The 12,491-nt window shown below is 46.5% G+C and overlaps 1 protein-coding gene across 7 annotated transcripts in view; it reads right to left on the bottom strand.

Moving 5' to 3' along the window:
* Snx10 (sorting nexin 10) overlaps window positions 1-8,841 on the bottom strand; it is a 49,705-nt gene extending 40,864 nt beyond the window's left edge. The window contains exon 1 of one of the 7 annotated variants that reach the window (XM_028790070.1): window positions 8,703-8,841. The gene's annotated coding sequence lies outside the window, so the exon portion shown is untranslated. Of the gene's footprint in view, window positions 1-325; window positions 524-974; window positions 1,079-3,713; window positions 3,735-8,702 lie in introns of those variants that run through there. The other 6 variants (XM_028790072.1, XM_028790069.1, XM_028790068.1 and 3 more) reach the window with 6 other exon arrangements.
* Window positions 8,842-12,491: the final 3,650 nt, after the last annotated feature.

Genomic DNA, 12,491 nt, shown 5'->3' with positions numbered 1-12,491 from the left:
TGGTTAAGGGCACTTGATGATTTTCCAAAAGACCCAAGTTAGATTCCCAGTGCCCACACCAGTAGCACACAACTACGTGTAACTCCAGTTCCAGAGACATCCTCCAAGGACACCTTCACTCATTTATACACACTCACACAAATAATTTAAATCAAATAACTTTTTTAAAATCATAATTAAATTTCAGCACTCCCTCACAACTGGTCAATATGACAAGGAAGCTGCCCAAGGGTTTCAGACTAATGTATTTACAGCAAGCCTCACAGAATCACCACATAATCACTCAGACACAACACAAAAACACTCGGCAAGCCAAGGTACTAACCTGTTAACAGGATGAACTTTGAAAGCACAGCCTAGGAGACAAGCCATCTAATAAAGCAAAGAGGAATAGTGTTTGACAAAAGAAATGTCTGTCTACCTCTCAGGAGTTCTTAGGGGCTGTGGCTCTGTTTGCTCATGAGTCTGATGACAGACTGGACATCCCAGGGTATTTTGTTCTTATACAGCTAACCCGCCTGAGCCTTGAGAAGAGGAAGAAGGCGGAGACAAGCAGGGGGTGTGGCTTGTTAGGGAATGATTAGGCAGAAAACAACCTAAAGGCACATTGGTTTCTTTTGTCTGATGCCTAATAGTTTAACTCTTGGCTGGCAAGTGTCCTATTCCTCTGAATGTTCGCTTCACACCCCTGCAGAACGTCAGAGGCCTTTCTCTACCGGCTAAACAATCAGGCAAGGTGAGAAGAACCGAGTGCCTGACCCAGAAAGTGCCTCAGGCGAAGCTGAGGAGCAGCCTTGGGTGAAAGACATTAGGTCGAAGATTCTGATGACATCAAGTACATTTCTTCACAGTCCACAATAGTACACGGGCATACATGTAAGCAAACAAACATACACACATCACACAACAAAAATGTATACATCTTTAAATAGGAAAACATGCATATACCCATAATGCAGCAGGCCAGCACTCACCCAATTAAGTGACTTTCAACAGCAGAGATTCTTCCTTACGCTTTTGTAAGTCACAGTTGGACATGGGGCTCTCCAAGCTAAACATCAAAGTGTCCACCTGTCACCACCTGGCCCGAGGTCACTTCTCCCTCTGCCCACAGTCAGCTGATCAGTTTTCAAGGACTCATCCGGATAACCCAGAATTAGACCAGCAAGATGCCTCAGCAGATACAAGCACTTGCTGCAAAAGCCTGCCAGCCTGAGTTCAATCCCCCGGGGTGGACCGTAGGAGGAAAACTACTTTGGGAAGTTATCTGCAGACCCCTGCACACATGTCCTGTGACCTGCTCCTTGGGCTTCCGCTAATATGACCCACATGACGGTATGTGCCCTAGAACTAATGCTGATCAGGCTAGGACTGACTGAAGAATCAGCGACTGCTGACAAGAGCTCAGGTTCACTGAAGTGAAACCTTCTAGGCTTCACTGGAACAAGAAAGAAGTATTTCCCGAGGTCAACACACCAAGCTGTGGTCCAAGGGAGGCAGACGACACCTTGAGCTGAACTTAGCAACGTGTTCCGTGGGTATCACTGGTTTTGGAGATATGAGGGTTCAGAGGGAACAGCTGAGGCTTGGCATCTCATGGCAGGGTCAGAGAGCTACAAGTGAGGCTCTGGGGGGCTATGGATGAAGGTCAATCTCTAGTTGCTATGGAGATCTCAGGATACTGCAGATACCAGGACCATAAAACATCCACCTAGGAGAGCTGCAGATGGAGGTACCCAAAGAGACAGGCTTTGGGTGCTGTGGATGGCAGAGCTGGAGAGGCAGGGCTGCCCAAGCCCCTAGGAGACCAAAAGATTACAAGCCTCAAAGATGCCAGCACTGAGTGGCAGGATTTGGATTTACACTGCTGGATTCTCATTTTGCTTTGCAGTGACTGTTTTTATGTCCTGGGTTTTCCCCATCCTGGCCCATGTACCCAGTATATTCACACTTACACAATAATAATTTGTACATCTTTTAAATTCTAGTTCTTTTGATCAAGCATGATGGTGTACACACACCTTTAAATCTCAGAACTTGGAAAGCAGAGGCAAATGGATCTCTATGAGTTCTAAGTCAGCCTGGGTCTACATAGCAAGATCCAAGCCAGCCAGAGCTATATAGTGTGACCCTGTCTCAAAAAAAGAAAAAAAAGAAAAAGAAAGAAAGAGTTAAGTTCCTTAACATAGGCACATCCTGTACGGATGTAACTGATTCATACATTTCAGGAATGAAAATCATCTACCTGTAATTTTTTTTTTCCTAACCCAGAGTTACCCTACAAGAGCACACACGATAGGCTAGTTAGAGGGGCGTGGGCAACTTACAAGTAACCACGACACTGGAAAAAATGTCCCTCTCGCCGGGCGGTGGTGGCGCACGCCTTTAATCCCAGCACTCGGGAGGCAGAGGCAGGCGGATTTCTGAGTTCGAGGCCAGCCTGGTCTACAGAGTGAGTTCCAGGACAGCCCGGGCTATACAGAGAAACCCTGTCTCGAAAAACCAAAAAAAAAAAAAAAATGTCCCTCTCACCCCCAGAGGCCAGAAAGGAGCTGTGTGAAGACAGACCTAGACATGGTGGTCAAGCCTGTCACGGCAGCACTTAGAAAAGAGGCAGGAGGATCAGAAACTCAATTTTCCTTATCAAATAGGCTCCAGGCCAGGCTGCTTTGTCAAAGGAAAGTAAAAGCTAAATTTGAATAGAGTGGTCCACTGACCGGTGTGGAACTGATACCTTCAGCTCTGCCAGTCCCTACATAGGTGATCACATGACCTGTCCACAGTCCCTGGATGGGTGATCACATGACCCACCTGTAGCCTCTGATTATGTCCTGTGTCCCCAGACTAACCAAGAGCTCTCTGGAGATTAAGCCTCGGTTCCCCTCAGCAGTAAAAGCTGTACCACAGGAGACATGCTGGACCCTGGGAGACAATCCAACAGTGGTTCCTCCATTCCACCTCCATCCCAACATTCTTTGCTTTGTTTTTCGCAGCTTCCTGATTTAACCCATTTAGGGGATGGTGAGATGGCTCAGCAGTTAGAAGCACACGCTGCTCTGACTGAGGATCCGAGTTCAGTTCCCAGCGCCCATGTAGAGCAACTCATAACTGCCTTTAACTCCAGATTCAAGGGGGATTTGATACCTCTCCCCTCCATAGGTACCCACACATATACGCCTGTGTGTGCTTGTTCATATGAATACACACACACACGCACACACGCACACTTTTAAAGACAGATTCTGCAAAGATGTATTTATTTTATGGACAAGTAGTTTTGCCTGCATGGACACCTGTGCACCACGTGTATGTCTAATACCTATAGAGGTCAGAGGGCATCAGAGCCCCTAGAATTGGAGTTATGGACAGCTATGAGCCACCATGTGAGTGTGTGGAACTGAACCCCAGTCCTCTGCAAGAACGGCAACTGCTCTTTATCACTGAGCCATCTCTTTTGCTCCCACAGACGTATTGTTTTTTTTAATAATAAAAATATTTTTAATTTAACACATCTGGAAGTGTGAAGAATACGAGATGAAAACGGCCCCTCCCCTCTCCTTTTAGGCACTCTGTGCATACACACGTATACACATATCCATTCAGTGCCCCTCCTTTCCCACAAATGATACCAACTCACAGGTCTTCATTCTTATACTTAAGAATGCAGCCTGCACCCAGCTATCGGGAAGAAAACAAAATGCCTTTCTTTGTACCTGCATACTACTCCACCATGAAGCCGTCCTGTTACTCATTTCACCAAACATACTCTGGTGCTGTTACCAACCATACTGAGTAAACACCTCCGTGAGTACATCTGAGAACCAAATATCTACAAGTGGAATTTCTGAGTACACAGGGTCAGGTGAACCATTAACTCTGACAGGTCTGTACTGTCTGCAGAGAGCTCTCTGTTGAGTTTGCCGTTTTATAAGTCTTTCCTAAAGCGATCTGTTACATTTCTTTCCCAGGGAAGTAAAACAAGTCTGCATAAGCGCCTGGCTTTAACTACATTTATTTGTGGCCTTCATGTGACAGTCAGAAACAAGTCATCGGGCTTGGTGGCAAGCACCGTTACCTGCTGAGTCGGCCTGCCAGTTCTATTCAAGTGAGCTTTAACTGAGCTGTTTTGTTTGGTTTTTGAGGTAGAGTATTGGGTGTTTTGTTTTGTTTTGTTTTGTTTTGTTTTTACCATGTGTAAGGCTAAGTCTCTTCTGTGTACCTAAGATCCACTAATACTGTACTTTTTGCATGAATTGTTCGGATCCTTTAACCACTTTTGTTTAGGGTACTCGGGACAGCCTTGAACTCTTGATCCTCCTGCCTCAGCCTCTCCAGTGCCAGCACAACAGGCCTGCACCACAAACTGTGGTTCTCAACTCTCCTCTTCAGAGTGTTTGTTCTTGTCTTAGCTGACTTGTAGGGGTTTTTATATTAACTGATCCTTAATAAATAACATGAATTACAAATACAGTTTCCTGGTTTGTCGGGTTTTGTCCGCTCCGGTGTTTGCTGTTTGTTTTCTTTATAAGTAATGAGTTTTATTTATCATTCTGTTCCTTATGGTGACCACCGCACACAGAAAGGCCATTTCTGTCCTAAATTTACAAGACCGTTTCCCTTTGAGTTTCTTAGAATGGCCAGCCATGAACAACCGTAGCCTCACCCTAACGTGTTCCCAGATATAACATATGGAGACACACCACTCCTGTCCACGCAGCATTTAGATGGTTACTCAGGCAGGCTGCACAAGGCCTATCTGTCCTATTGTAAAAGATCTTCACAGCCTCTCTTACCACACACACACAAGCACCAGACTCTGGGCCAGGCTCTAAGGCAGGAGGCATCCAAACCACAAACACCCAATGCCCCACACTGCGACAGTCTCACCCATACACCCATGCCTCTATAGTGTACCTATGACAGGAAATCGGTGAATGCCCCATTCCAGAGTAGATCTCATCTGTGTGAGCTCTATAAGCCACACCCCTCGGAGGTCCCCAATTATGTCTACCTCTTAACCTTCTGCACACACTCCACGCCATTCCCACCACCCATCTTAGTCCTCAACATTCCTACCAAAACCCTTTTGTGCTTGACATTCCTCCGTCTCATCCCCTTACTCTGTTCACCACAGTGGCTCCTTCCCATCCTTGAGTAGGTCTCTCTACCTCCTCAGAGAGCCAATGCCCCATTTTGTTGACTCTTATCTTTATGGCAGTTGGCATTGTTTTAGCCATTAATTTATTTCCGTATTTATTATCTGTCATCTCGAAAGTCCCCAGAGGGCAGAGGCCTTGTCCAAATCATTTACGTTTTAAAACCCAGCATTCACTTAACACAGTGCCTGGCAGAGAGTCAGTACCCAATAAATACTGGGGACATTAAACCTGACTGAACGAGTTCCAGAAAATTCCATTTCTGCATCATCAAGTTTCTGAAGAGCCCAACCACATGAGATGGAGACGTGGCTATAAGAACAGTAGCCTCCCATGCCAGCCCACCTCCCTCCATCTTAGTTAACCCTTTGTGGTGCTCTGAGTATGCTTGGCCCAAGGGGCAGCACTATTAGGAGGTGTGGCCTTGTTAAAGAAAGTGTGCCACTGTGGGGGTGGGCTTTCAGACCCTCCTCCTATCAGCCCGGAAGACAGTCTATTCCGTGACTTCCTCTGAATGGAGATGTAGAACTCTCAGCTCTGCCTGCACCATGCCTGCCTGGATGCTGCCATGTTCCCGCCTTGATGATAATGGACTGAACCTCTGAACTTGTAAGCCAGCCCTAATTAAATGTTGTCCTTAGAAGAGCTGCCTTGGTCCTGGTGTCTGTTCACAGCAGTAAAACCCTAAGACATCCTTCATCGTGTGAAGAAAAAAACCATTTCCCCAGCACCATCCACAGCTAATGTCTGAAAGAACACACTGGTTCACTGTCTCCACACTCCTGACTCCACCGCACTGAGGATGAGCAGAGGCCCAGGAAGAAGGCTAACATTCTGCCACTGATAGAAGGGACGGGCTCACGAGTCCCTATCTCCTCCTGAGAATTTAGATGCAGTCAATGATTGACTGGTGTGGTGGTTCTAGTGAGACTGGCCCTTACAGGCTCAGATGTGTGCATGCTTTTTGTCTCTCGTCAAAGAACTGTTTAGAAAGATTAGGAAGTGTGGCCTTGGAAGAGATGTGGCCTTGTGGAAGGAAGTGTGTCACTGGGTGTGGGCTTTGAGGTTTCAAAAGCCCAAGCTAGGCCCAGTGTTTGTGTGTGTGTGTGTGTGTGTGTGTTTGTGTGTATGCGTGCATCTGTCTCTCTGTCTTTCTCTCTATCTATCTATCTATCTATCTATCTCTCTCTCTCTCTCTCTCTCTTCTTCCTCACCAAAACTGTAAGCAACCCCCAATTAAATGCTTTCTTCTGTAAGAGTTCCTGTGGTCATGGTGTCTCTTCACAGCAACAGAACACTAGCTAAGACAATGGAGGAAGGAGAGACATTTTTCTCAATGCTCTAAGCCAGTGGTAAGGTTCTCACAGTCCTGTAAATAACCCTCACTCACGCCCCTGTCCATAACCCATCAAAGCAGAAGAGAGAACAGTTTGGAAAGAGAAAGGAGATCAGCAGGAGGAGACAAGAGGGTCTCGGGGAAGACGATGATCACTACACTGAGTCCTCTCACCGTGCACAGTTAGCGTGCTCTAATGCGACGTCGTTTACAAAGAAGAAAGTGGCTGGCTAAAGAAGTATCTCTGTTGGCAGTAACTCCTGAGAGTGAGAAGCCCCGAGTTTGGTCCCCAGCACATGAATGGGGCATGGAGAAACATATCCATAATCCTACCACTCCGGAGGTAGAAGCAGGAAGATTAGAAATATTGAGGTTATCTCAGCTAGGTAATTAGTTCACGGCCAGTCTGGGTTACAAAGGACTCTGTATCAAAAAAGAAACAAAAAAGGAAGGAAGGAAGGAAAGAAGGAAGGAAGGAAGGAAAAGAAGGAAGGAGAGAAGAAAAGAAGGAAGAAAGAAATCAGACAGGCAGGCAGCAGAGCATTACAATTGCATGGCTTTAATCCCAGCACTTGGGAAGCAGGACAGGGGGAATCTCTGGGACTTCCAGGCCAGCTTGGTCTACACACCAAGTTCAAGGGCAGTCAGGGCTTCTTAGAAACCTATTTCAAGGCCGGGCAGTGGTGGCGCACACCTTTAATCCCAGCACTTGGGAGGCAGAGGCAGGCGGATTTCTGAGTTCAACAGTTCGAGGATAGCCTGGTCTACAGAGTGAGTTCCAGGACAGCCAGGGCTACACAGAGAAACCCTGTCTCGAAAAAAACCAAAAAAAAAAAAAAAAAACCAGAAACCTATTTCAAGACAAATAGGGGGTGGGATAAAGAGGCAGCCCAGCAGTTAAGAGCACTGGCTCCTCTTTTAGAGGACCCTGGTTGAGTTTCCTACATCCACATGCTGACTCATAATGGCCTGTAACTCCAGTCCCAGGGGACCCAGTGCCTTTTGCTAGCCTTGGTGAGCACAGCACGCATGTGGCGCCCAAGCATATATATAGGTCTACATGCAGGCAAAACACCCATACAAAACACATAAAATAAATTTTAATTAACCTTTTCTACTTAAAAAAAAAAAGAAAGAAAGAGTGAGAGAGAGAGAAGGAAGGAAGGAGGGAAGAAAGGAGGGAGGGAGGGAAGGAGGGAGGGAGGGAGAGAGGGAGGGAGGAAGGGAGGAAGGAAGGAAGGAAGGAAGGAAGGAAGGAAGGAAGGAAGGAAGGAAGGACTGACTAAGAGTGTGGGCTGGAGGGAGGGGAAAGAGAAGGAAAAGAAAACATGAACCAGACACCGTGGTTCGGGCCTGTAAATGGAGCATTTAGGGGGCAGGGCAGGAGGTCAGTTCAAGCTAGTTCAGGGCTAGCCTGGTCTACATATCAAGACTCTGTCTCAAAAAACAGATGGGGAAAAAAAGGTAAAGAACAGAAAAGGCTGGGCTAAGGGTGTGGCTCGGTGACAGAACACTTGCTTGGAATGTCAAGACCCTAGGTTCAATACCCAACACAACAAATGAGTAAATAATACGATTTTACAAGCAATCAAACATAACTGATCATTATCAGACACTGTTGGAAGCCTGTAACATGAACTTGCCTGCTGGATTCCCAGGCTACACATCATTAATACCACAATTTTTAAACTAAGGAACTGGGTATTGTACTGGTAAGTGAAGAAACCAGGATCAATGAATGACCAGGTAGACTCAGAAAAATCCCTCATCCATACCACAAGGGAACCGTTCAACTAACAGAGTGCCTACCCTTGACCTTCAGAATAAATGCTTAAAGTAAGGCACAGTCGTACACACCAAGAACCCAAGGAGTCGGGAGGGCAGCCTGGGCTAGAAAAACCTTATCAAAGAGGAAGAGGAGGAAAAGATTTCAAAGGGGAGGGACACAGAGAGAGGGGAAGAGAAGGGGCAGGGAGGCTTAACAGACATCGAGGAATGAAAAATGCCAACCCAAACGCTGGGTCATTACCAAGTGTTTGTATGCATCAGGGTAAGAGGTAGGCCAAGTTCTGTCCATATAGAAACCTGGAAGAGCCAACAGCTGAATGTGACATCCTCATCCTCGGAGAAGCAGTAATGCATGCAACACCTGTTCAAAGTCATTGGCTATGAATGGTCCTCAAGGATAACTAGAGGACCAGTCAACCCACCGTGTAATTACTGAGATTTGCTGTGGGGCAGGGGACACTGCCTGGTCCACGTCCTGAAGATGCTAAGGTACAGATGAAAACAGGTCACTCATGTAGCAAAGCCCACTGTTCCAAAAGATGCAGAGCTGGTGGCAGAGCTCTAGGAAGGAGAACAGAGAGAGAGGATTATTCCAAGAGAAGGCAGGAGTCAGGTGGCAATGTATTTAATCTCACTACTCAGGAGACAGAGGCAAGTGGATGTCCGTGAGTTCAAGACCAGCCTGGTCTACACATCAAGTTCAAGGACATCTAGTTCTGCATGATAGGCACCTTGTCTCCAAAAAGGGAGCGAGGAGGTAGGACCCAACTATGTCTTGATACTGGAAGAAAACAAGCAGGAAAACAGGACCAGCCTGAGGCTCTTAGGAAGGCACAGGGCAGCTGGCAAGACGGCCTGAGGAGTAAAAGCAGGTTTACCATGCACACCTGAGGTCCTCAGCTCAGTTTAGGACCCACATAACGGTGGAAGGAAAAAACAGATTCTACAATGTTCTAACCTGTGGCACACACATGCACATGCAAGCACGCGTGTTCACTCATACACACGAGCACACTCACAAACACTAAAATAAACATTTCTTAAAGCAGCAATGTCGGGGTGGATGTGAGGGCACAGCTCCCGGGAGCAGAGGCCTCTACTGGTAGAATAGTGCAAGGGAAATATCACAATGCCTAGGTTGGGCACTTCAGAACAGGAGAGATCCCGACTAAGATCCTGGGAGTTTATCCTGTTGCAAAGCAGAAGCCCCAGCTCTGACACCCCATACCCGAATTCAATTAAGTCATTATACATCCTGCAGGCACTTGCACGAGCCCTCCTCTATAACTGGCTCCCAGCTGGTTTTCTGGGATTTTAAGTTTGGGCCCAGGCTGGCTAGAAACTCACCACACAGGCAAGAACGACCTGAAACTGCCGATCAAGTGCCAGGATGACAAGTGTGGGACACTGTGTCCAGTTTTGTGTCTTATAACATCTAACACAACATCAACAACACATAGCTCCAGTTCACACAGACACGCTATAATACCTCACTGCAAATTCAACTCCTGCTTTCTCTACAACGTCGGCTCAGATTTTCTGTGAGACTAAAACCACTCTCAGAACTAAAGACTACTGTGAACAGGGAGGTGGGGGTGCATCTGGGAGGAGTTGGGGAGAAATAGGATCAAAGTACACTGTACGAAATTCTTACAGAATTAATAAAAAAATTAATAAAAACTTTTACAAAAGGAGATAAAGGCCACTAAGTAACAGGAAGGACTTGGACGGAGGGCAGGATGGACCAGGGGAGTCATCTGACTCACAGACCAGTGACTGGAAGAAGGCCGGTGTCACAGGAAGATGAGGAAGCTGCAAAAGGGACCTCTGCTCTGGAGTCAGAGAAGACATCTCAAGAGCAAGCTAGCACAATACAGGACATCTACCGTCCCTGTTTGGAGGCATGATTCGGAAGGCATGATACGGACGTGAGGATTAAAGAAAAATCCACTGCAGAATGTTCTGCCTTGAAACTGATACCATCTCCTTGGAAAGGGAGAGGTGGGGCTGGGGGTGGTGGCCCACTCTGGTAATAGCTCTTGGAAAGCTAGGAAAGGTTTCCTCAAACTCCAGGGCAGCTTGGATAACAAAGTGAAATCTAGGACATCCTGGGCTCCAGACGGAGACACTGCCTCAAAATCACACATTGGAAACAAAAAACAAAAAACAAAAAACGCATGGGCAATCGTCACCTTTGACACTGGCCATAGACGCCAAGAACTGGTGCTGGGTAGCATTTCTGTGGCATGTGGCACCGAGACAGGTCAACTACAAAGAGCCTAGCAGAATACTGCTCCAAACGTGAAGAGGTGACAAGCGGGAAGGAAGGTTTGCCTGGTGAACATGGAGACCGCCTGGCGAGTGAGCATGGTGTTCCTACACTCAGCCAAAGGCACAGAGAGAATGGAGAGTGAAGCTGTTCACTGCCAAACTGACGGGCTGTCCATTCACACCCTGCCCTTGGCCACGGGAAATCGTTTAGAATCTCTGTGCCTCGGTTTCCTTACCTATGAAATCGAGCCAACTGTGCTGGGATCTGCTGTAAAGATCCATCGAGAGAATTCGGAGACCAGTGTCTGGCACTCACTATGCCAGCTCCCATCCCCGGTCACTTGGTCCTTTAAAAACAAGTCTCCTTAAAATATCCTCTATATCAGTGAACAATGTTTAGGGGACAGCTTTCAATCTATATGTTCTGAGGCTCACATGGCCATCGGCTTCGAGAGTAAGATCACTAACTCTCAGACATCCAAGGCCTGGCCTGGATGAAGAAGCCTAATATAAGACATGCAGAAAGTCCTTCTAGAAGGAGATGAAATGCCAAGGTTATAATTCCTAACTTCAATTTTGCCAGAAACACTGAAGTAAGCCAAAGGCTTCTGATATGTGTCTGTCTGCAGACTCAGCACCGCCAAGTTCTCAAAACACAGGTCAGTTTTTCAGTTTTCCAACACTGCTCAACCATCAGAGAAATGAACTGACTGAAGCCAGCAATGGCCACCGCCCTGACTCAAATCACAACCCAGATATCCCAGCCCAGGGTAAGGCCAGATGGAGATTGGCTTCTAAGGTTCTCATCACCCCTAGGCAAACCAATGAAAGGTTGCAAGTTAGTTATTCCCTCTGAGATCCACACTACAGCCTTCCAACCCAAGCAGAGCCCAGCCTCACATGCAGCAGGGTCAGCCTACCTCCCCCATCTCCTCCAATGCCATTCTACTACCTGCTCTGCCAGGAAGAAGTCACAATTGAATCATGGCACCATACAGAACCTCTGGTATGTCTGTGTCTGTGATCTCAAGGAGTATGCGTTCCCTACAAAGCCCTGTGTTCTGCCCTGTACATTAACCATACAAATTTGTACTCACAGAAGAGGGACAGGATGATGACAAGATGACTCAGCAGATAAAAGAAGCTTGTAAATGGCATACCTGAATGTTCAACAGCCTGAATTCAATGTCTGAGATGCACATGTAGAAAGAAGGAAAGGTGAGAAGTCTAAAGGTTGTCCTCCGTCCATAACACTTACCTGCCATGACACTCATAACATGGTAAACATGCCATCTCTTCCTTACTTTTCTATAGACTGGGGCAATGTATAAAAAAAAGTGTTTAAGGATCTAAGAGATGGTTCAGTGGTTAAGAGCATTTGCTACTCACCCAGGGGACCCAGGCTCAACTACCAACACCCACCTGGGTGGTTCACAACTGTCTGTAACTACAATTTCAAGGGATCCAACCCCTTCTTCTGGCCTCCAAAGAAAACAGGCACACATGTGGTAGACAGATATACATGCAGACAAAACACCCATGCACACAGAAAAGTAAAATAAATCTTAAAAGAAAAGCACTTAATTTAGCTTATGGTCTCAGAGGGTTACAGTCCATGATGACAGAGCAAAGGAATAGCAGAGATTTCACATCTTGATCCACAACCACAGGCAGAGAGAAAGAGCACTGGGAATCATGGGAGTCTTTAGAAACCTCCAAATCAGGCAGTGGTGGCGCTTTAATCCCAGCACTTGGGAGGCAGAGGCCAGCCTGGTCTACAGAGTCAGTTCCAGGACAGCCAGGGCTATACAGAGAAATCTTGTCTTGAAAAACCAAAAAAGAAAAGAAAAGAAAAGAAAAGAAAAGAAAAGAAAAGAAAAGAAAAGAAAAGGAAAGGAAAGAAAAGAAAAGAAAAGAAAAGAAGGAAGGAAGGAAGGAAG

This window comes from Grammomys surdaster, unplaced genomic scaffold (assembly GCF_004785775.1).
Source record: "Grammomys surdaster isolate TR1022 unplaced genomic scaffold, NIH_TR_1.0 125861, whole genome shotgun sequence".
Taxonomy (NCBI): Eukaryota; Metazoa; Chordata; class Mammalia; order Rodentia; family Muridae; genus Grammomys; species Grammomys surdaster.
Note: the sequence above shows the minus strand (reverse complement) of the source record. Positions and strands in the feature narration are given on the sequence as shown.